Raw genomic sequence first — 21285 nt, forward strand, 5'->3', positions numbered from 1 at the left:
ATCCAAAGTGTCATTACTTTTGTGTATATTGTGTGATTTCTTTATAATTGTTGGCCACTAAGAAATTAATTGTACCGATCTCAAGCAGAAATATCCTTCATGAATGCTTTTTTTTTAATTTTCAATATAGGATAACTTCAGTGTCGACGAATTTTAACACGAGTGAAAAAAAGCTGGAACCCCATTCTACACCTAGCGTCTTCGCCCATCGGCCAACTCCAAAAGCAAAAAAGTCACCCCATAGACGAATGAGAGGATGATTCTGACATGTATGTGATCTTGACCAAGATGACATTCTTGGATCAGTCCCTGCTGTCTTACATACTAGCTCAGTAAAACGAAAGCGGACGATGCCGAGAACACAACTGTTTTTTTTTTGTTTTTTTTTTTTTGACGCTGGCCGGTGTTAAAGTTTTCACAGGAGTTTTGGAAAACAGGCGAGTGGCAGCACCATCGGCTTCTGAAATCATCGAGCCCTTGGTGGGCCAGTACAAAGATGACTCTACTGGATGCAGATAAGCTTTAAGAACCAGGTGACCAGACTATTGTCAGCGGACTACCCTAAAAACGTTGTGATGAATGTGGTAGAAGGAATTCTTCAAAAAGCAAAAGGCCATACCACTATGGCAAGGGTGCAAAATGAGACCTGAGGTTGTACCGTATGTGCATAGAATGCCGCACGACCTCAGGAAGGTGGTGAACCGCTGTGGAGTAACACTCCTGTACTCAGCACCAAGCAAACTCTGCCAACTCTGCTCTTGCATCACCGGTGGCAGCGGTAAGGGACAAGGCTGCACCACAAAACATGCCAGGCCATATGTTGATTGTGTCACGGGGATGGTTTATGAAATGCTTCTTACATAATGTTAAGTCCTACGTAGAACAGACGGGCAGATGTGCAAACTATCGACTAAGGGAGCACGCCCAAAATTTAAAGAGGAATGATGGGGCCTATTTGCCTGAACACTACAGCAAATGTGGCTGCGAGCCACATCTTTCTGAGACAGCGATTCTTGGCACAGACAAGTGCCAAAAAACATGCGAGTTATTGAAAGGGTATTTTATCAGAAAAAGGGGTTACACAATGCGTAAGTGACAGATCGATTGCACTCTATAATGGCGAGATTAGATTATTTGTTCCTTCTGCACTTTTCAAATCTTGTTGTGAGTGACACCCGCATGTCTGTTTTTCTCTCTTGTGTCCATTGTTATTTGCGCCTTACACCATGATTTTTAACGTTCACCAACTAGCCCAACTACAAGTTCTTCCACATTATTTTTTTCATTTGTTTCTTTAGTTCTTGAATATTGTTTGTACACAAGTGGTTTTTCTTCTAATTCTCGTAATATTTTTCAATATACTTTATTATTATCCGATGCTCATAATTTGCTATTTTGAGCATTCAAAGAAAGATCTCGACAAATACATTGCATTAGGCGGAAAGTACTCTGAAGGTGACTAAAATTTGAATGTGTAAACATAACTACATAATTTTGTAACATAAATTCCGGTTTTCTTTGGGTGTCCCTCGTATATGGTCCAGGTGGGCTCCTCTATAGATCAAAAACAATGTCCCACAAGCATCCTATATCAATAAAATGTTACTCTTTGGTCATCCATGTCCATGTTCATTCATCCAAGGGATGTCCAAAAATTTGATTTTGGAATACGAGGGATGCTTCTTCGATGGCCGATTTCCTTGCATGAGACCATCTTACGGACATCCCTCGGATGCCTCCAAGATTTTTGAGGATGTCCTATGGACATCCCAAGATCCGTTATTCGATGCCCACTGTATGTTCCTCAGATATTTGCTGGCTCTCAGGGATTGACATGACCAGATCGATCTTTGGCCTCGGTAGATGCAGTCGAAACGGCACAGCAAGCTACACCAATGCTCAGCAGTGCGGAGTGATGCGTAAGCCTTTGCATAAACAAAAGCATGCATCACTTTAATTACACAACCGAAACTTGCCAAAAATTTATGACGTCCCAGATATGACAGGAACACTTGATTCCTCAGTTCCGAGGTTAAAACTGAAGTTCACATTTTTTATTGATATATAGTACCGTAAAATCCCCCAAGGACGCCCACCCATTTTGGAAATCATCATCATCGTCAAGCCTTTATTTTCGCCAATACACAACCAATAACAGTCTTGCAATGTTGCAGATAAATGGCAAAAAAATATTGGCAAAATATTGAAAAAAGATTAGACAAATGGCAAAAGTTTATCAACAGGGTAAGGTGTCTAGCAAATTATTATTTTGAAATTTCCCGACTTTTTCAGGTTTTCCCAGACAATTTCAGGTGAAATTCCCTGACCACTGTAGAGGGGTGAAATAGCCAAGACCATTAGCACACAAGGCATTGAGCACTATGAACGTCATTTTGAACAGGCTTAACCCTACTTGCATTTTCTGAAATATTCGGGGTCGTCCAGTCTGGTTTAAACAAGCACTTTCTTGCCGCCGACATCGTCAGTGAAGAGGCCACTTTCGGAAACACAATGAAAGCACGACGCTCAACCACAATTCAATAACCGAATGCAGCATGGCGCATGGCCATGGCCGCCAGATGCACACTTTCGGATACTTGTGGCTTAATGTTGGGATTAGATTGGGGTCTGCGGCTTTCTCATTTGTTACTAAATCTAGTAGCACTAACTGGATCAAGCGTAGCGATGTCCCCTCAATCCAATCCATTCCAAACCAAGGCTTGGACTAAATTTGTCGGCTGTTCCCTTTACATCGGGTAGCACACACTACGTCGGGAAAGCAGAGCCCGCGCTTCGCTCTAAAACGTATTTATAGCCTATTTTTCTACCCCCAAGTCCTCAAGTTGTTGCTCAGGGCACTCGATGGCGTTTCCGGCTCATTTTCCCTGGCTGGGCTCGCTTATTTGACAATATCCCTGACAATTCCATGATCTTTCCTGGTAATTAAAATTTCCGCCAATTTCCGGTCTTCCTGTTCGCTAGACAGCCTGAACAAAAATTGCCAACAAACACCAGGCCACCGCTAGCGATCACAGGACATATGCATTGATAACACAAATCCAGGACACACAGATTAGCATCGCACGGTGCAATAAACATGAAGGAACTCGCAAACTTCCGTGTCATGAGAACAGATACCGAAGATCATGCATGCAGCAGATTTGTGCTTCATGGTACGATAAGCATGCAGGAACCTACTTCGAACTTGCATGTCACGGTAACCGATGTTGCATGCATGGTTGATGCGATTCCAGTCGCACACCGCGTAATAACAGACGGGAATCAGGGGTGGGCAATGTTCCAGGATTGGATATTTGGCCAAAAAAATGGGATGGGCGATCTCTCGGGTGAGGGCAGCCCTACAGGATTTTGACGGTAGTTATATGCACTAGACAGAATTTGTTTTCAGAAATTTTTTGTAAAGGTAGCTTTTAAATGTCATGGATTGTATGTGAAGAGGCATGACAAGCTGCCTTGCTAACACTAATTTCATATGCAATAAAGAGGGTTACCAACATCCAACCAATGGGCAATGGAGAACAGGAGCAAGCTAAGCCAATGCCAAATTACATTAAGGAAATGTATGTACAAAGCGTGAGTCCACAACAAAAAACAAAGAGCAAATCCACTAGTTCACTATTCATGGAATGCATATTCATTCTTTCTCAAAGTAGTAGCACCTTGCTGGCATGCACTAGGAAGGACATGGCATTCCTCCTAAGGCTAACCAAATTAAGGCATCATTATAACAAATTCACATTTTGGGGACGAACACTGTCTTGTTAATCGAGTTAATTAAAAAATTATTAGAAAGTACAAAGCTTAACAAAAAAAACTTTTTCAAAAAGCCTGCATTATACCAAATAAGAATCATGTGAATGCTGCACGGTGCACAGATTGTATGAACCATATGACCATACCAACAATGTGAACTGAATCAACTGTGTCGCGTAACACTAAATAAATATTTCATACGAAAAATGATGTGGGCAACACTGAAACCCACTCCCAAATTCAGCACCTCAGACGACAAGCAAAGGCGAAGGTTCCGAAAAGATTAGAAAGACGAGAACTAAGCACATGACCGCCGCCGCCGGCCCTGCGGCCAACGTCACAAGGTGTACACCAATCAACCAGTTGCTGTCAGCTCTCACCCGCCTCTGGACCACGACAAAAAAATCATATACTATTTTCTATAAGTATGCCACCAATTTACTCACTTCTTCAGTGTCATCCGATGTCACCACGGCCCAGCAAGAAACTTACCTTGACAAGTAAATGGTATTCATCTCATAACTCAGACCTATCCAATTTCTCGCAAATTAAAACACCTAGGAGGAAATCCAGGCAATAACAGCACAACCCTACAGCCAAGGGTGACTGTGATGGCCCACTCAGGCCTGCTACGACCATGAATTGCCTTCCATAGGTACTTCTGTCATGGCAGCAATTCCCAAAAGCTTCGCAAGAATTCTCCTATGCTCAGTTGACATTGCTTGCTGTCACGTCATATATGTGTACTCTTTCACTCCTCAACTGGCTGCGACTTCTACAATACTGTTCGATCTCCTTCTAAGCTTGCAATTCAGTCGGCCGAAAAATTGAAGGTGTCTGCAAGCCAACTATAAACATTAGGCCAACATGCAAATTGGCCTTCGAATGTGTAGATCAATGCTCAGACTTCTTTTCACTGGTCATGTTGGTTGCGCCCTGATATGACTTCCCCATCTTGCGGGTCAGCCCTTTGTTTTTCACAAAGAAATCATTTTGTTCAGGGGTGCCTCCGAACTTCCATAATGTGGATAATTTATTCCTACATGTTTTGGCGCCTTCCTCACAGATGAAACACAACGAATGCGGTGAGAGCAAGGCGGCAAAGCCAGATGCCCGTTTTCCTATTAAGGCAGCAGCCCTGCACCTGACCCCGCGATTGCCAGCTGTTGTCAGGTACCTGGCACAAACCCTTGAAAGAGCTTGGCCCCCCAGGACCATAGACTTGATCTCGCACCTCATGGCAACCTGGCGGAACTCTGCAGCCAACCGCCATGTCAAGTGGTCCCACTACCTCTTCACGGCCTGCCACCTTCCTGCCAGGCCGTCAAACAACCTCTACGATGCCCCAGCACGTCATATATCTGGCTTGATCCTCCTGACCTGGATCACTGCCGTCGCCTTCACAGTCCTTTCCCAAGACCTTTAGGATCCTGTGAATCCAAACCCCAGCTCTGACCACAACTTCTGAGTAGGAGAGAGGTGTGGGGATGCACTCACTGCAAAGCGGCAGAGCCAAAGAGGGACCTGTCCCCAGCTGAACTTTTATCGGACTATGGAGGCTGCTGGATTTCTTCCAAAGCATAAACTAGACGAGTTTTACTGCACGGAAGGTTGTTAGCCGCAGGAGAGGATAGCAGCTGCAAACCCCGTAGGAGGAATGGCAGCATAAGGCCTTGTAACCGGCACTGATGTGAATTTGGAATGTTTGTTATTTTAACTGTCTTAGTCCCTAATTTTGTGCCGTGAAGTCCATGTTTTCAGTTCACCTACCCACCCTTTCTCGTCCCTCGAGACAAATGAGTGCTGCCAGTTGATTTTGCCTCGCGACAAAACAAACTACAGTTGAAACTCGATTTTATGAATTTCTCGATTTAGCGAACAAATTCGGATTCCCCCTGCAGTTGCCCATAGGCGTAATGCTTTTACAAACCTGAAATAACGAAACAAACTTCGCCGGCAAACCCGATTTAACGAAGCATTACGGGAAAAAAGATGCATAGAAAAAGAGGTTTTTCCAAGTTTATGGCATCTAGAATGTCTGGCAGTGTGCTGCCGGCATAGGAGCGGTACAATCGACGCAGCGGATGCATTCTCGTTTTGGTTCTTACGAAACTACAAACCGAAAATGCACGGAACGACAGACTGCACATTTCTTCCCAGGCTTTGGATCAGTTCCACCAGATGGCAAAAGTGGCGGCTGGTGCTTGATCTCGCGTGCTCGATCGTTGTGAACTGTTTCCGGCATTCTGGCTTCCACACTTCTACTTCCAAGGCTGCATCGGGCTCCACAAGCCCGCAACACGAGCAGGAAGAGGCATCGCCCAGTTGTTGGGAAGAGCTTCGTCGGCGTGACCAGGTGGCCGCAGATCACAACTTCGACGGCTTCTGTTTCCGGCGCACAAGAGGAGTCTCAAAATGCGAAAGATCCAGATGCTGTTCAAGCTCCCGTGCCCACACCAAGCCAGGAGATGGACGCCGTCGACCGGTTTGCTGGGGCACACGAGGGTGCCGCTTTGACTTCACTCGCCAGCTACGAAAAGTGTGTGCGCCCTCTGCTCACGAAGCGCAGGCGAAAATCACAAGCTTTTTCACTAGGCAATAAATTTGTGTTTCTTTCCAGAGCTGCAAGCTTTTTTTTTTCTTTTTTCCACACGCGCATGCAGTTGTGCTTTCGCTCATTCGCAGAGTTCTTGTACGCGCAATTTTTTTTAAAGTTTCAGCAGTTTCAATTTGTGGACTGCGCGAATGTGATACCGCGGCAGTTCGTAGGATGGCGCTGCGCTAATACTTCAAATTTATCAAATCCTACGCCCAAAAAATGACTTTCCCTATTTTACAAAGTTCCCGACTTAACCAAATAATTTGCGGGTCCCGGTGACTTCGTTAAATCGAGGTTCAACTGTATAGCAGCACATATTTCTCTCGCATTTTGCGAATATAACAAAATTCCAAGAAACAATGCAAATTCTGGCTGGTACCTATGCTCCACTGCTAAAGTTCACGACGTATCAATGTGAGTGGCAAGCAACGTTATGGGCAAGGAATAGAAGCAGTAACTTTAAATGAACGAGTCAGCTGGCAATGATTTGTTGGATGTTTCTGTAAAATATGATGACATTTGGCGCAAGCATGGCCAACCTCAGAACTTCGATGTCAGAGTTGCAATCCAGCAGAAGACTGGCCTAGTTTTGGACTTTTGTCCAGAGCAATTATAAACACGAATCCAGCCGTGTCTATAATCTATGGAGATATCTGGTAGCTATGAAGACTGGGCCGAGAGTCACAGACCGGTGTGCCAAAAACAGTTTGGTGGATCTGCAAATGCAATAAAACTTCAAACAAAAAACGAGATCTAGCTGTCCACTCAACCCCATAACCTGCATCGCTCTAGCGTTGCGGCATGATGGGGATAGCAATGGCTTCAACCATGTTGCCGGACTTCCCTCTTAAGGATAGAAGAGCTGTGGCAAGTGTAGGGGCTGCAGATGCCAGCTGTCCTGCACGCATCCTCAGCCCAGACCTACGACCATGAGTTTTGAGAAATACAGACACCCAAGGGAACCTTTCAGCGACATCACCAGTACATCAGCACGTGATAGCTGCCGGCTGAAGCACAGGCCCGGGACAGTATAAAACACCAGATCATTGTGCAATGTTCTTAGCCTGCACAGCACCCGAGCACTGGCCAAAATACTAAGATACATATTGACGAACAGCAGAACAGTAAGGCAGATAAGAACTGCACTGATACTCCCACGACATACTCCACAGAGCTGCTTGTGGGAGAAGGAAATCTGAAGCCTACATACAAGGAGGCATTTTCAGCCAGTATGTGAGGTGAGGATATGAATACGACATCGGTGGACAGGGGACAGTGCCAGCTGTCCTTGCAGCTGTGCTTTTACTTTGCTGGAGTGTGCACAAAAATTTAGTGAAACTCGGACTGAAGAGTTGGAACACAAGCTGAGCAAGCTGACAGACCATCAGCATCGAGCAGCTGTATACAGAGAAAAAATAAATTGCTTGAAACCGATGTTTCAAGCTCTGTGACACTCATTTTTGGATGAAACATTCTGAACATACAGTAAAATCTCGAAAAATGCCCCACCCCCAAAAGGTAACCCACCCATTTTTTTTGGCTTGATTTGCTATTTAATTTTACATACCAAAAGATAGCCCCCTCCTAGTAAACATAGTGCATGGATTAATGATGACCTCGGCATAAATGTGTCTTGATAGTTATGGCGGATGTAAGCGAACATTGCTGACTGGTAAGCACAGTCACCTTTGCTTCATTGCCCCTCCCCACAGTAACAGTCTGGCAGAGACACATAGTCTGAAAATGAAATGTTTTCAATGTTTCTTGATAGCACACCAAAAGTTAACCCACTCCTTATTTTCATCCAATTTGCTCTTTATTTTAGGTGGGCCATCTCTCGGGATATTGCAATATTTCTCATTTGAAAAGTTCATTGGAGACTTTAAATCTGACACACCCCACCCTTAAATCGTAAACGCCCAAGTTTTCGGCGCACGGCAAGCACCACAAAAATAAGTTTCCCCAGTAAGTTTGGCGGGAAAACACACCACGACCTTGCTGCCGCTGTCAAAACGCATCACATTGTGTGATCGTCGCACAATTTTTTATTTTGTAGATAACACAAAGTTCACTGTTGGGGTAACAAGTTCTGTGTTATCCTAAAATTGTATTGAACTGTACGTAACTATTCCAGATTGCAGCAGACATAGAGCTGCATAGGAACTTCCCAAACTGTATCGGAAGTATTGATGGGAAGCGTATTAACAAAGAATGCCCAGACAGCACTAAGCTCGAGAAATCTGAACTACAAGAAAACATTTATTGTTGTTCCTTTTGCTTCACGTTATGTGCACTACAGGTAATGTTTCTCTCTGGAGATGTACTGGAAAAATATCACTTGAGTTCATTCAGCGGTTTGTCGTGAGTGCCCATAAAAAACACAATACCTTGTTAAGAGTGTGTTGTAAAGCAGGCTAACCTAAAGCAGTCTGCTGCTCAATGCAATAAACAATACAGCACTACAATAGGAAATTTGCTTCAGTGCACCTGCGCCCCAGCAGCGCCTTTCACCAGGCTGCGCAAGTGCAATGAAACAAATTCGCTATAATACAGTAAAGTGGAACACCTATCTGTCATACGACTTTCACAAGATCACTCAAAAACCTTCTATATTCCATGAGTTCTATAATAAAAAAAAAATCATGATCATAAAATATTGTCCACCCACATATCCTACACTAAGTGCCCCCCCCCCCCCCCTCCCTATTTTTCGCATTTGTAAAATATGTTATGGACATGTCTCGCACACTGATAACCTAAAAAGCGCCCACGCAAATTTTCAGTGGGCGCTTGCTTGTGATTTTACGGTGGGGTGCTCGACCATGCGTGGAAGTAAGACATCTGGGTACCTTCCAGAATACAATGAGGAAAATAAGTGTATTTTGCGTAATTACCCCACAAATAACCTGCCGGGGCAATTCTTTCAGGTCATTAGGATTGTCTTCGATGACGGTCCTAGAATGTTCAAGTGCTGGCCTTTGTCTCTACTACCAGTAAAAATGGAGGGAGCAGAGGGAGCAGGTGCACTGGGGTCGGCTGGGATCAACCTGGCGTAACTCGGAGAGTATGCTTGCCTCCCCGGGTCCAATCAGAGTGCCTTCGTGAGATGGCGAGCCACCAGAGCAATGGGGCTAAACGCAAAGGGCTTGGTGACTCCTTATGACATGGGACGAGCGCAATATTGTGTCGTGTAATACAAACTTTTAATCCATTGTTTCTATAGTTTGCCAGGACCACGCTGATCTGTCGTAAAATGCCGGATGTCGCATAGACCAAGCAGGGATAATCGGCATTCTACTACATTACAAACAAAAAAACAAGGTTTCATTTTACAGTCGGCATCATGTGTTTATTCGTTACTTGCAGTTTCACTTCAGATTCACATATGTTGTGAAAAAGTCGTGAAAATGCCCCGTCAATTTCACTACAATGGTGAAAGTGACGAGAGCATTTTTCGGAGGTCACCGCTTCGGACAGTTCTCACCAAAAGTCAATGCGGCATCCCACCCCCATTAAGTGTGCGTTCAGCAAGTGCAGTTCCCTATCTTATGGTAGAGGATGAGGCATTTGCACCAAAGGGATTCCTCGTGAGGCCATATCCCCGCCGCGGTACGTCATGCAGAGCTGTTTATAAACTAACTAAGCAACCTATCTGCCTATGCTGGCAAAAGCGATTGAGAAACTCCATCGTGACGTCGCTGGTGGGAGCAGCCTAATCTCAATCGGCAGCAAACTCAACTAACAGGCAACTTCATTGCAGCTCGCTGATGACATCGATGAAGAGTGGCAATTGTGAAACTTCATTAAGATTTTGTACCTGAAATTTTCCTATAGGGAACAGTGATGTCCCTGTGGAGAATATATTGAATGCACAGTGAAGTGTCTTGTAAAAGCAATATTTGTAAACTCCCAAAACATAGGACACAGTCCAATTAAAATTAAAATACTTGCATTCAATTATGGTTGCTCCAAAAATATATATTTTACGTAACGGGCACAGTAATCGCATGCCACAGCACTTCGTGATGAAACGGATCTTCGGCTGTTTTTGATGTAGTAATGGCCGATAACTACTCAAAGAAGCGTAGGCTCGGTGCTCACGTTTCCCCAGGGCAGTTCGCGCTCTTGCTAGACTATCTGGCGGCCAACCCGGCCCCTGTGAGGGCCGCCACGGATAGTCCGCTGACTAAGGAAAAGCGGAAAACCCTGTGGGACACAGTAGTAAGCGAACTGAATGCTCAAGGCCCGGCCATAAAAAGCCAGGCGGAGTGGAAAGCTCATTGGAATGGCTGCGTGTGCGCAGTGAGGCGGTGCGATAGACCTTTCTTGTGCCAAAAGAAAGACCGGTGGCGGTGTCAACCCGACACCCCCACTAAACGCCAAGGAGGAGAAGGTCCTGGCCCTCATGGGGACCAATTCATCGAGGGAGTGCAGGGGACAACGAGCGGGAGTGACGCCGATGGTGGACGTGCCTGCAGCGGCGGCAAGTACCCTACTTAGAATCGTAGCTCAGGCGCTATGCTGCATTTGAATTATTGAGCAAGGACTTAATAACGCGAACTGGAGCACTTGCACTTCTCCTATTGTTTCCGTAAAAGCTTAGATCATGCTCCTGAAGTTCACGGGGCAATTGTTCTCATGGACCATGCTCTATTTATGCCTGGAGTGTTGGAGATGCCACATTACATTCACACATCACCGGAAAACCGGTCCTGTTGACATGTTGTTGTGTTGACCGAGTCCCACTGCATTATACAGGACCCCTCACCAGCTGTTGAGGACAAGGCGGCACTGGAAGCGCCACCTCTTGTACCGGCACCCACTGCACAAGTGGTAGCTTCACCCCAACCGACTGGTACGTGCAAAAAGCAAATTTACATATCGTAGAATGGATACTTGCTACTTTCGATTTACCTGCATCTCCTGCACCGGTGTATTCCGCAGCACTGGATTTACGAGTGCAGCCTGTAACAAAACTCGACTCGAAGCACACTGCCCTGCACTTTTCTGCACCTTGCTACACTTTTCTGCATTGGGGGAGGCTGGTGCACATGCAAGTCGAAGGCCAGTGTAGAATGTGCTTCATGTTCTTGCCAGTACACACGCCACCAGGTGTCCTGCCTCCCCGTGTGGTGAGGGTTCGATCCAGGCCAAAATGAGTGAATGTCTTGAGAAGGACGACAGAGTTGAAAGAATGCCTGTTCAATAGGCAAAGCAAAGGATGTACACAAGTTTACCTCACTTCATTGTCGCCGTTTTTTCATTTTCTTTTTCTTTTCATTTTAATATTAATCATACACACTTTCTTCAGATGCACAGAAGTATAGGAGTGACCCTACACAGTACCAGGAATGCCTGAAGACGGCCAGCCTCAACTACCACCTCAGCCGTACCAGACACCTCATTGAAAATTCCTTCGGGATCATGGCCAACAGGTGGTGAAACTTGAGACGAGCATTTAAGGCATCGGAAGAGATCAAAGAAAGTGTTGCGAAGCCGTGTTGACACTGCCACAACTTCTGAAAGACTCTGCACACTCTAGATCAGCATACAGCCTTCCAGGCTACACAAAACATGAAGACTGAGAAGGAAATCTCATAGATGGACAGTGGAAGGATGACAAGAGTGGGCAGCCACAATTCAGAGAACTAGCCAGTGTGGAACTTCGCCCTACGAGTTTTTTTTTTCGAAATTACTTTCTCCAAAATGCTTCTCATGTTATATTAAGAATCAAATTCAGCCATGAGGCGCACGAGTCTGGAGAAAGCCGCCCCTCAAGCTCAATGCAGGAGATCAGGTGGGAATAGAAGTTGAGGTGTGGAAGGGAATTTCTTAGCCATTGGGCCACGTGAAGTGGGGAATAGAAGACATAAGCATTTTCATCACTTTTGTGTTTGTACAACGCACCCCAAAAAACACGAGCAGAACAGCAAAAAGCATGCCCAGAACAGCGCACCACGTGGGAGTGCGGGAACTTGCCAATTCAAGCCAAGTTAAACCAGGCCAAGTAAACACAAGCCAAGCCAAAACCACCCACCGTGTTTACGGAATCGTGCACCACGAGGTATTTATTTATGCGGAAGGACCAGAACAATAATGAGTGAGATGGTTTTGAGTTCTGCAGTCATTTTTCTGCCCGCATATTCTTTAGTCTCTGCTCCAGAGTGGCCTGGTGTTTGAGTGTTGGTGCTTCTGCTTGATGCTTTGCTTTGCTTGTGGGCCGCCGAGCTCACACCGAACAAAAAGGAACTACCAGAGAGGTGGCACCCTGATGCTGCTCATCTGCCAAGTCGCCAAGTGGATTGTAAACGAAAGGACCTGAGCAAGTGAGGATGAGAGCAGTCAAAACAGAAACTGATATTTCTTCTATTTCCATTGCCTTTTCACTTCTGCTATGCCCCCGAGTGCGGGAGATTTACGCAGCCTCGGCTCGCAATATAGGAGTAATAATATTTTTTTTCTTTTTGAGGGCATCAATACCTGCCCTCGAGTTATATTCGTGGTTGCGTTATATTCGTGCAAATACGATCATGTTTTGCGTCAAAATATACCGAAGAGAAAAGTTAGCAATATTGGGATTTTAAATTTTCCAATTCCATACCTCCTTGAAACCACTCTTCCCGCAAGAAGCCTCTGACCTGTGCCGATGGTGGGAGGACAACTACCTGCTTGGGAAATCACATGTTGCCGGAGGTAACACCGCTGTGGTCATACAAAGTCCACCGGTATTCCAACCATCCCTCTGGAATGTGCTTGCCCTCACTCAGAATGGACTTCTAAGTGGCAACAACGCCGTTGTGGCATGGCACCGACGATGGGAGATATTGGTTGGTGGACACCACGTAAGCGTCTTCTGGCTCATCACCATAATGAAAAGGGAGCAAGCTAGAGTCGAAGACGACATCGAGGGAGCAATCAGAGGCCAACCCCGCCGCTCACAAAGCAAGCAAAAGTTGCGCGAAAATCGTTTGGCAGCTGCTCTTGGCAACCGAGACAGTGTTGACATTCTAAGTTTAATTCGAGGAATGGCACACTACTTATCTTTCTAAAATGCAATAAACAAGAAATCGCTGTGCTATGCGACGAGATATGCAAAAATATATTTTTCTTTTTTTGAAAGCTATACTCGGGGACAACTTTTTATGGCTATTTGAAAAGAGGGCGGCCAAACCAGCGCAGCTGCCTGCGGCTCCTCGGTGTCGGCGGCCTCCACCAGCTGGGTATCTGTCATGGTTCTTGCACGGCTTGGAGTGATCTCGTGGCAAGTAAAGGGTAGATTGCGCTGCTGCATGCAAATAACTTTCCTGTGCTTCATACACACAAAAAAAGGCACTTAGGTTGGCTTTTTTAGGTTTGCCAAGCCCGAAACCATACCGTGTAGTCCAAAAACAAAACAGAGAACTTGGCCGCGAGTTGACACTAATCAGCGAGTTCTGCGTTATTCGTACGTTTCGAAGTATTCGAAAAAACTCGAATACTTTGACCGACGAAAGTGTGAAGCGAATCGAATCGAATAGCAAGTGTAAGGCCACGGTGAATAGTGTGCATGTTGCGGCTGCTTCACCAGCGGGTGTGTGCTCTTTTATTATTTGTTTTTGCTCCCGACGCATTTTGCTCGAGTGTTCGGAGCCTATATGACGTGGCTGCCGTGCCGGCGGGGGTGTGTTCTTTTATTATTTGTTTTTGCTCCCGACGCCGTCGGTCCGAGTGTTCGGAGCGTGCGTGTTACCCAATCCGGGCAGCCGGCGCTCAGGCGCCAGCCAGGTGGCGAACAACGCACGAGCCGACTAGACAAGGAATTCAGTTCTGGCGGTTAGAGAACTTACGGGGTATCATATTTACTGTTGGACTTTTATTGGACAGGTGTATACCTGTTTTAAAATTATTGGTCGGTCCTGGCCAGAGGGAGGGAAGGACCTTTCCTGCAAAGGCCCACGTCGGGCGAGAGAAGGACAATTTTGGCGTATGAGCTGGGCGCGCACGCAGACTTGGAGGCGCACAGCAATGATGCCGGGTCCCCGAGTTTTTGTAACGAACGTACAGAGTCAGTAATTATTCGGACTAGTAAACACCTCAGAAAACGTCAAACATCTAACGGCTCCTGGATTCGGCGGCACCAACAGAAGACGCCGAGGACCGTCATCATCAGAGAAGTACGAAGAACAAAGAACCAAAAAGAAACTTTTACTGGCGCAGCCGACAGGATGGTCTTCAGGCGCCACAGCAACAAGCCGTCGGCCTGCAGGGACAGCTGAAGGCGAGGCACCAGAACCGCAAGGGGTGCCGTTCTTCGCCTGCTGTCGATATACCTGCAGCACGCCCCAAGCTCTGAAGGACTCGCCGGAAGAACGCACCGTCCGCTCCGGGGGACCAGGAACTGTAGCAGTCGAGGCTCCAGAATCACAAGGGGGGCTGCTCTTCTGCTGTCAACGCCAACAAGCGGTTGGCCTGCAGGGACAGTCGAGGGTGGGGCACCGGAACCGCAAGGGGTGCCGTTCTTCGCCTGCTGTCGTCATACCTGCGACTACGGCCAAGCAAGCTCTCAGGGACTCTCGCCGGAAAGACACGCCGTCGACTCTGGGTGAGTGGGATTTCTTGCATATTGCTTAGGTTCACGTGGTTCCACGGGAGCTGGCTAGATTAATGGGGCGCACCAGGGGCAGGTTGGCGACTTTGGACATGGTTGACGCCCAAGGGGAACATGGTCTGGGCACACCTGACTTCCGACGGGAAAATGGTAGTGACACGCCAGCCGGTAATGTGGAGGAGCCAGAGGCGATCACAATGTGCCAGGTCGAGCTCGAATTTGAGCTTGGAAGGCTGCAGGAGGAGTCCGAGGAGTGAATATCTTTAAGTAGAATTCAGCTCGAAAGCGAGGGCTCTATTCGGTCGAGCACTGGGTCGAGGATCGGCAGCCAGGGCCCCGTAGACCCTCTGGTACAATGTGCTAAAGTACTGAAGGGTCATAGGCTGCCGTGCGATGCGGACGTCCCCATCTGGTTCGACGAGGTGGAAAGAATGTTCTCAACATACCGGGTGCCGGACGAGGCCTGCGTGCACTTAAGGGGGGACGCGGGTCCTAAAATATAAAAAAATCGCGAAAAATTCCTTGTTTCAAAGTTTACGATTTTGAGGTCTACATAGTCCAGAGTATGTCTTCACAAAATATAAATGCTCAATTCGATCTCTAAATATAAAACTAATGACAATTTGTAAGCGTCGACAGACCTGACTTCAAGCCTAACCTCTAAAACTTCAAGCCGTCGAAGCTCCGTAACGGTCAACCGATCGGAGCCACCTTGGTCTTGTTCGAAAGCTGGTTTCCTGCGCTTATTTTTCCCGCGCTCCAAGTCGGTGTACCCCTCAAGGCCAAGACGTCATCGATGCCGCACAAAAGGCCGTTACCAGCGCTAGGAAAGACGCTGATTGGGCAAAGCGCGCGCTTCTTCGAGGCGCAGCTCTCTCATTGGCCGAAATGCGCGCCTCCTCTCGTGGCTTCCACGGCGCGTCGTCCCGGTCGCTCCGCAGGCTCCCGCGTCGTCTGCTTTCACTCGCTCCGCCGTTCGAGACGCACGCTGCCTTCTGTTTCTCCACTTTCTATATCAATATTTTCAGTGTTTTTCTTGTTCTTCCTAGTTTTTGTATGTTCCCTGTCTTCTTCGCATCGTTCATGTAAATATTTTGATACTTCCACTTTGTTTAACTTTCCCTTTTCGTATATATTTGCCCTCCTGCGTCATAGTTCTTTGTTTCGTTCTGCCTGCACACTTCGAGCTCGCTTTGAGTTCTGATGGCTGGGGACGCCCGTTTGAAGGCCAGCACGCACGGACTAAACACAAAGAGGAGACGTGCCTGGAACAAGAAGACCTTGGCATCGAGGAAAACGGCACCTTCGACTTCGCCGATGCCGCAAGCCGCTCTACCGTTGGTGGACGCGACTGAACCGAGTTTGTGTTCGACAACTTCGCCGATGCCTCAAGCTGCTTTTCCGCTCGTGGACGTGGCTGGGCCAAGTTTGTCTAGAGATCGAATCGACACTGTGTTCTACATGGAGGAGGAGTGCATAAAGTGCGAACAACGTGCGGACGATAAAAAGGCTTCGTTGGCAGATCATTCGGCGACTTCACGGAAGTTTGAGCTCCTCAACGTCTCCATGGAGAGTGACGACACCGACCGCGGCACGGAGTATGTCATCGTGGACATGAAAGTGCTACAAAAACTCTTTGCGTCCACGGCATGCGGCAAGAGCGGAATGGCTACCGTAGGACTTTCAAAGTGCAAAGTCCTTACGTGTTCGAGCTGCGATTTCGCTAAGAGTCGATTTTCTTCTCCACGAGTCGCTGGAAAAGCCAAGATTACGCCCTTCGAGATCAACTTGAGGGCGATGAAGGGAATACAGAGCATAGGAAAGGGGGCGACTGTGCTTGCAGACTTCTGTGCAACCCTGAACCTCTCCCACCGAGGGCTTCATCATAAGACGTTCAGGGGACACATGGACACCATGGTGCAGGCTTGCCAGGCAGCAGCAACAGCTACAGAAGCAGCGAGTGTTGAGGTGGTGAAGGGCGTCTACGAGAGCTTCCTCAATCCTCCCGGAAACGTAGATATAATTTTTGACGGCACATGGAACATGCGCGGACACAACTCCAACATCGCAGTGCGGTGCATCCTCGAGCTTTACACTGGCCTGGTGCTGGACCACGTTGGCCTCTCAAGGTACTGCCGTGACTGCCAGGGTACACCTGACCTCGATGACGACAGCTATGGGGACTGGATGATCAACCACAAGTGCATGAAGAACATTGACTGCAACACAGGACGTATGGAAACCGAGGCAGCCCTCATTCTGTTCAGGCGGTCCCTGGCGAAGAATGGACTGCGCTACACCACCATCCTTTCCGATGGTGACAGCCGCACCTTCCATGCCCTGACACAAGACAGCGTCTATGGATACCTCGACACTGAGAAAAAAGACTGCCTGAACCACGTACACAAGCGGATGGGAGCAGCTCTTCGTACCCTGGTGGAGAAGAAGGCACAGGGAGAGTCGCTCGAAGGAAAGGGAAAGCTGACGCAGGACAAGATAAAAAAAAAAAAACTACTATGGGTACGCCTTGAGAAGCCACAAGCATGATATGCCACGGATGGAAAGGGCAGTGCAAGCAACTTTGTTGCACATGATGTCGACAGATGAAGCCCCGGACCACAGCCACTGTCCCGAGGGGGACAGCTCCTGGTGCTCCTACAACCGGGCACTGGCCAACCACGAGGAGCCACCACCACACAAGAACCCACTGCCAGGCTTCATTCGCACTGCGCTGGAGCCAGTCTTTGGAGAGGCTGGGCGACCGGGCACTCCTGAAGCGCTGCAGTGATGACATGACGCAGAACGCCATAGAGTGCCTACACTCTGTGATCTGGGGCCAGAACTCTAAGAACACACATGACTCTCTGCTGTCAGTGGAGAGGGCTGTCGCTGAAGCAGCCTCACGCTTCAACCAGGGAATGGCCAAGACGAGCAAGGCTGTAGCAGCACAGCTTAACTACAGCACAGGTAGCTGCCTGATTCGCAGGACTCTTGAGAAGGACAGGCGGAGGCTTCGCAAGGCCAACAAGGCTCACTTTGAGAGTGAAAAGGTCAAGAAGAGGATGGCCAAGAGACACAAGCCTGCCAGGACCCAGGACTACAGCCCAGGACTGCTATGACCGTGTGCGCACATCGGAGACTACTGAACTGATTTTGTGGTTTCATGTTTTGTTTGTTTTTTTGCCAGGTGCCATTTTTCTACGGACGTTTTGATTATGTTTCCATAAGCCGATTGCAATAAATTTGGTGTTGTTGTTTTCAGCAACAACTGAACTGCACCCTAAAGCTTTTCTTTCTTCTCTAGACTTGATATATAAAAGTGCCAACATCGGAGAAACTTTGAGTGCGATTTTCTCAGCTTTGTATTTTTTGTCTAGAGCCGCTGCCTTACGGAAGTTTTCATAACGTTTGCATGGGCAAATTTCAGTAAGCTTGGTATCATTGTTTTCAGCAACAACTGAGGTGTATCCTAAAGCTTTTCTTTTTCATCTAGAATCAATAGATAAAAAGTAATTAGCTGAAACCTGGATTATCTAGTGACAAGTTTTCGCTTTGAAATTCCATGATTTATTTCTGGTAGACAAAATAGCTTTATAAACATTCAATTAGCTTCAGGATATATGGTCAACCCTTGGAAATCACTGCATATTATTAAAATATAAATTTTTTGATGTGAAATTACCATAACGACCCGTAAGAAATTACCTTATTGGAATTTTATATTTTGCATATCTTTTGTTCTAAAAGAGATATCTGAAATTCAACTGCATATTTGAAATCACCATCCAGTGATATATATGCATGCCAACTTTCAGCAAGGTATCTCGATAAATAAAGAACATATTTAAGTACCCGAGTCCCACCTTAATAATGCCTGTGCTCACGGAGAGGGTCAGATATCTCCTCCGGAATTTGGAGCTCCAAGACTGCGCGGACTACGAACAGGTAAAAAGAGCTGCGCTTGACGAGCTCTAGCTGGCACCACCAGAATATCGTGAGCGGTTTGACAGCACTTCTAAGCGCAAGGATGAGAACTGGACGCAGTTCGCATTGCGGGTAAGAACGTGCCTGAGTTACTACTTACGCGCGAGGGAGGCGGAGAGTAAAGAAACGATGCTTGAGTTGCTAGTGTAATGAACGGTGCTATGAATGGGCCCCGGACCATTTCCTAATATCTGCATCGGGCCGTTTGTTTTTGTTGAACGCCTTTTGCGGGTTCAAGGTCATCTGACTCAGCGAGCCTGGCACCCTCATCGCTTCGGAAGCACGCCTGCCCAGCAAACGCATGAAACGGGCACCGTGATATAGCCAGATTTTAATGTGTACAAGTCTGGATATAGCCTCCGAAGAAGGAAAAGCAACGTCTCAGGTTTCACGACCGAAACACCAGGGCACGATGCGGGGCAATGAGATCATCCGGACGCCTTCATTCAACGCTTAGACACGAAGGGTCGAAAGTCGGCACGCCACGTCTCGGACCCGGACGGTGTTTTGACCAGCTGCGCGAATTCCAACGAGCCGGTGTTTTGGTGAGACTCTCGGCACCGTCTAGACCGACGGTCAAGTGTTTACGGCGGCTGAGTGTGCGTAATCATGGAATGTGGGGCGGTTTTTGAACGGGACACCTTTCTGTGATTGGCCGACTATCCACCGATGTGGGGGTCCCTACCTAGGGACCGAGGGAGAACGAAGTGTTTAAAATGAGCGAACTTTGACAAGCAAATGTCTTCTCTGGTCTTGAACCAACTGTACAAACGTAAATTAAACGTCTATCGAAACGTAACCCAGCTTCCGAGGCCCATCTTGCTGATGTCCTGGTTGTCCGGCGGAGCCCGACAACAAGGACTACCCTGGGTTCGCTACAAGTGGTTGGCAGCCGGTGAGATTGAGACCAACGACTCCTGATGAGTGGCAGTGCTGGTGGACCCGCGGATCGTGAACTTCAAAATCTGGTGACTGCCTGCATTGCTTCTCTGTTGCCAGGTCTGTAAGATAGAAGTGTAATCTTGCAGAGGCGTTTCGGTCTACCTTGGAGGCAGATTTTCGTAGCACTTCCAGGTAGTAGGAGAGAGGTTTTGAACCCAGATTAGTTATGGCCATGGAGTTCGAACGCTTGCCGAAATCGATGTTACTCGGTCTATGCGATGAGCTTGGGGTAGAGGACAACTAGCTCGATGAAAAAGTCGGAAATTATTAACGCCATCAGGAAGGAAGACTTGCCGGAAGGTGCAATTGACCGGATGTGGGCAAAATTGAAAGCGCAAAAGAAAGAGGATGCAAACTCGTGCAAGTTTGCAACTCGAAAAACTTCGGCTTGAGGTTGAGTTAAGGAAAACGGCGGTAGGATCTGGACATCAGGTAACAGGCCGTCATGATCTTTATGACATGACCAAGCTGATTCAGACCTACAAGGTTGAACAGGACATGGGCCTGCATCTTGTTAATTTTGAAAGGGCATGCGAAAAAGCTTGTTTCGCCCAAGATTCCTGGCCCAGGAGGTTACTGAGCGTGCTGCCTTGCGAAGCAGCCGAGGTGACTGCGAGGCTTTCAGCCGAAGACGCGGACGATTACGCGAAAGTCAAGAGCAGCTTGCTCAGAAGATATCGTCTGTCGGCAGAGGCCTTCAGGCAAAAGTTCCGAAACGCGACGAAACGGTCGGATACCAGCTACGCAGAATTCGCGTACGAGCTCCGGTGCTACTTTATCGAGTGGATGAAGGAGGCCGACTCGTACGAGAGTAAAGAAAGGATGCTGGAAAGCATCGCTTTAGAGCAGTTTTATAAGACGCTTCCCGAGTCCATGCGTACGTGGGCACAAGACAAGACAGGGGCAGACTCCGTCCTTAAAGCGGCCGACCTCGCGAACGAGCATAGTTCGCGCAGGGGCGGTAAAGAGGGGACGGGGAAGCCGCTTGAAATAGGGGACTCGGAGGTGAGGCGCAAAAACTGGAAGCGGTAAGTTTCGCCAGAAACCTGGCGAAAGTAAGTCGTCACAAAAGGAAAAGGAGGGTGCCAGCGGCAAAGAATGCGAGGATCGGGACAAGAAAAAGGCCTTTGAGGCGAAGAAACCGATCACGTGTTTTAAGGCGAGACACTGGTTCTAAAATGGACTATTTTATTTTTGCAGCTATACTAATTAAAATCACTGTGCATATGTGTTCCTTCTTCCTCAATTCAAATATGAAATCAGTTTCAAAATATCTCAATTAGTTTTCAAGTTATAAAAAATAGTGTTGCCTAATTTGGTTAATTTCTTACGGGTCGTTAAGGCCATTTCGAACAAAAATATTTTTTTTTATTGATGTAGATGCATAGCTAAAGGTCTG

At 47.2% G+C, this 21285-nt stretch overlaps 2 pseudogenes; both read left to right on the forward strand.

Annotated features, from left to right (window-relative positions):
• The first annotated feature begins 10522 nt into the window (after positions 1-10522).
• On the forward strand, positions 10523-11532 carry LOC115327888 (annotated as a pseudogene).
• Positions 11533-20345: 8813 nt separating this feature from the next.
• LOC121837671 overlaps positions 20346-21285 on the forward strand; it is a 34582-nt pseudogene continuing 33642 nt past the window's right edge.

This window comes from Ixodes scapularis, unplaced genomic scaffold (assembly GCF_016920785.2).
Source record: "Ixodes scapularis isolate PalLabHiFi unplaced genomic scaffold, ASM1692078v2 PGA_scaffold4__175_contigs__length_147842914, whole genome shotgun sequence".
NCBI lineage: Eukaryota > Metazoa > Arthropoda > Arachnida > Ixodida > Ixodidae > Ixodes > Ixodes scapularis.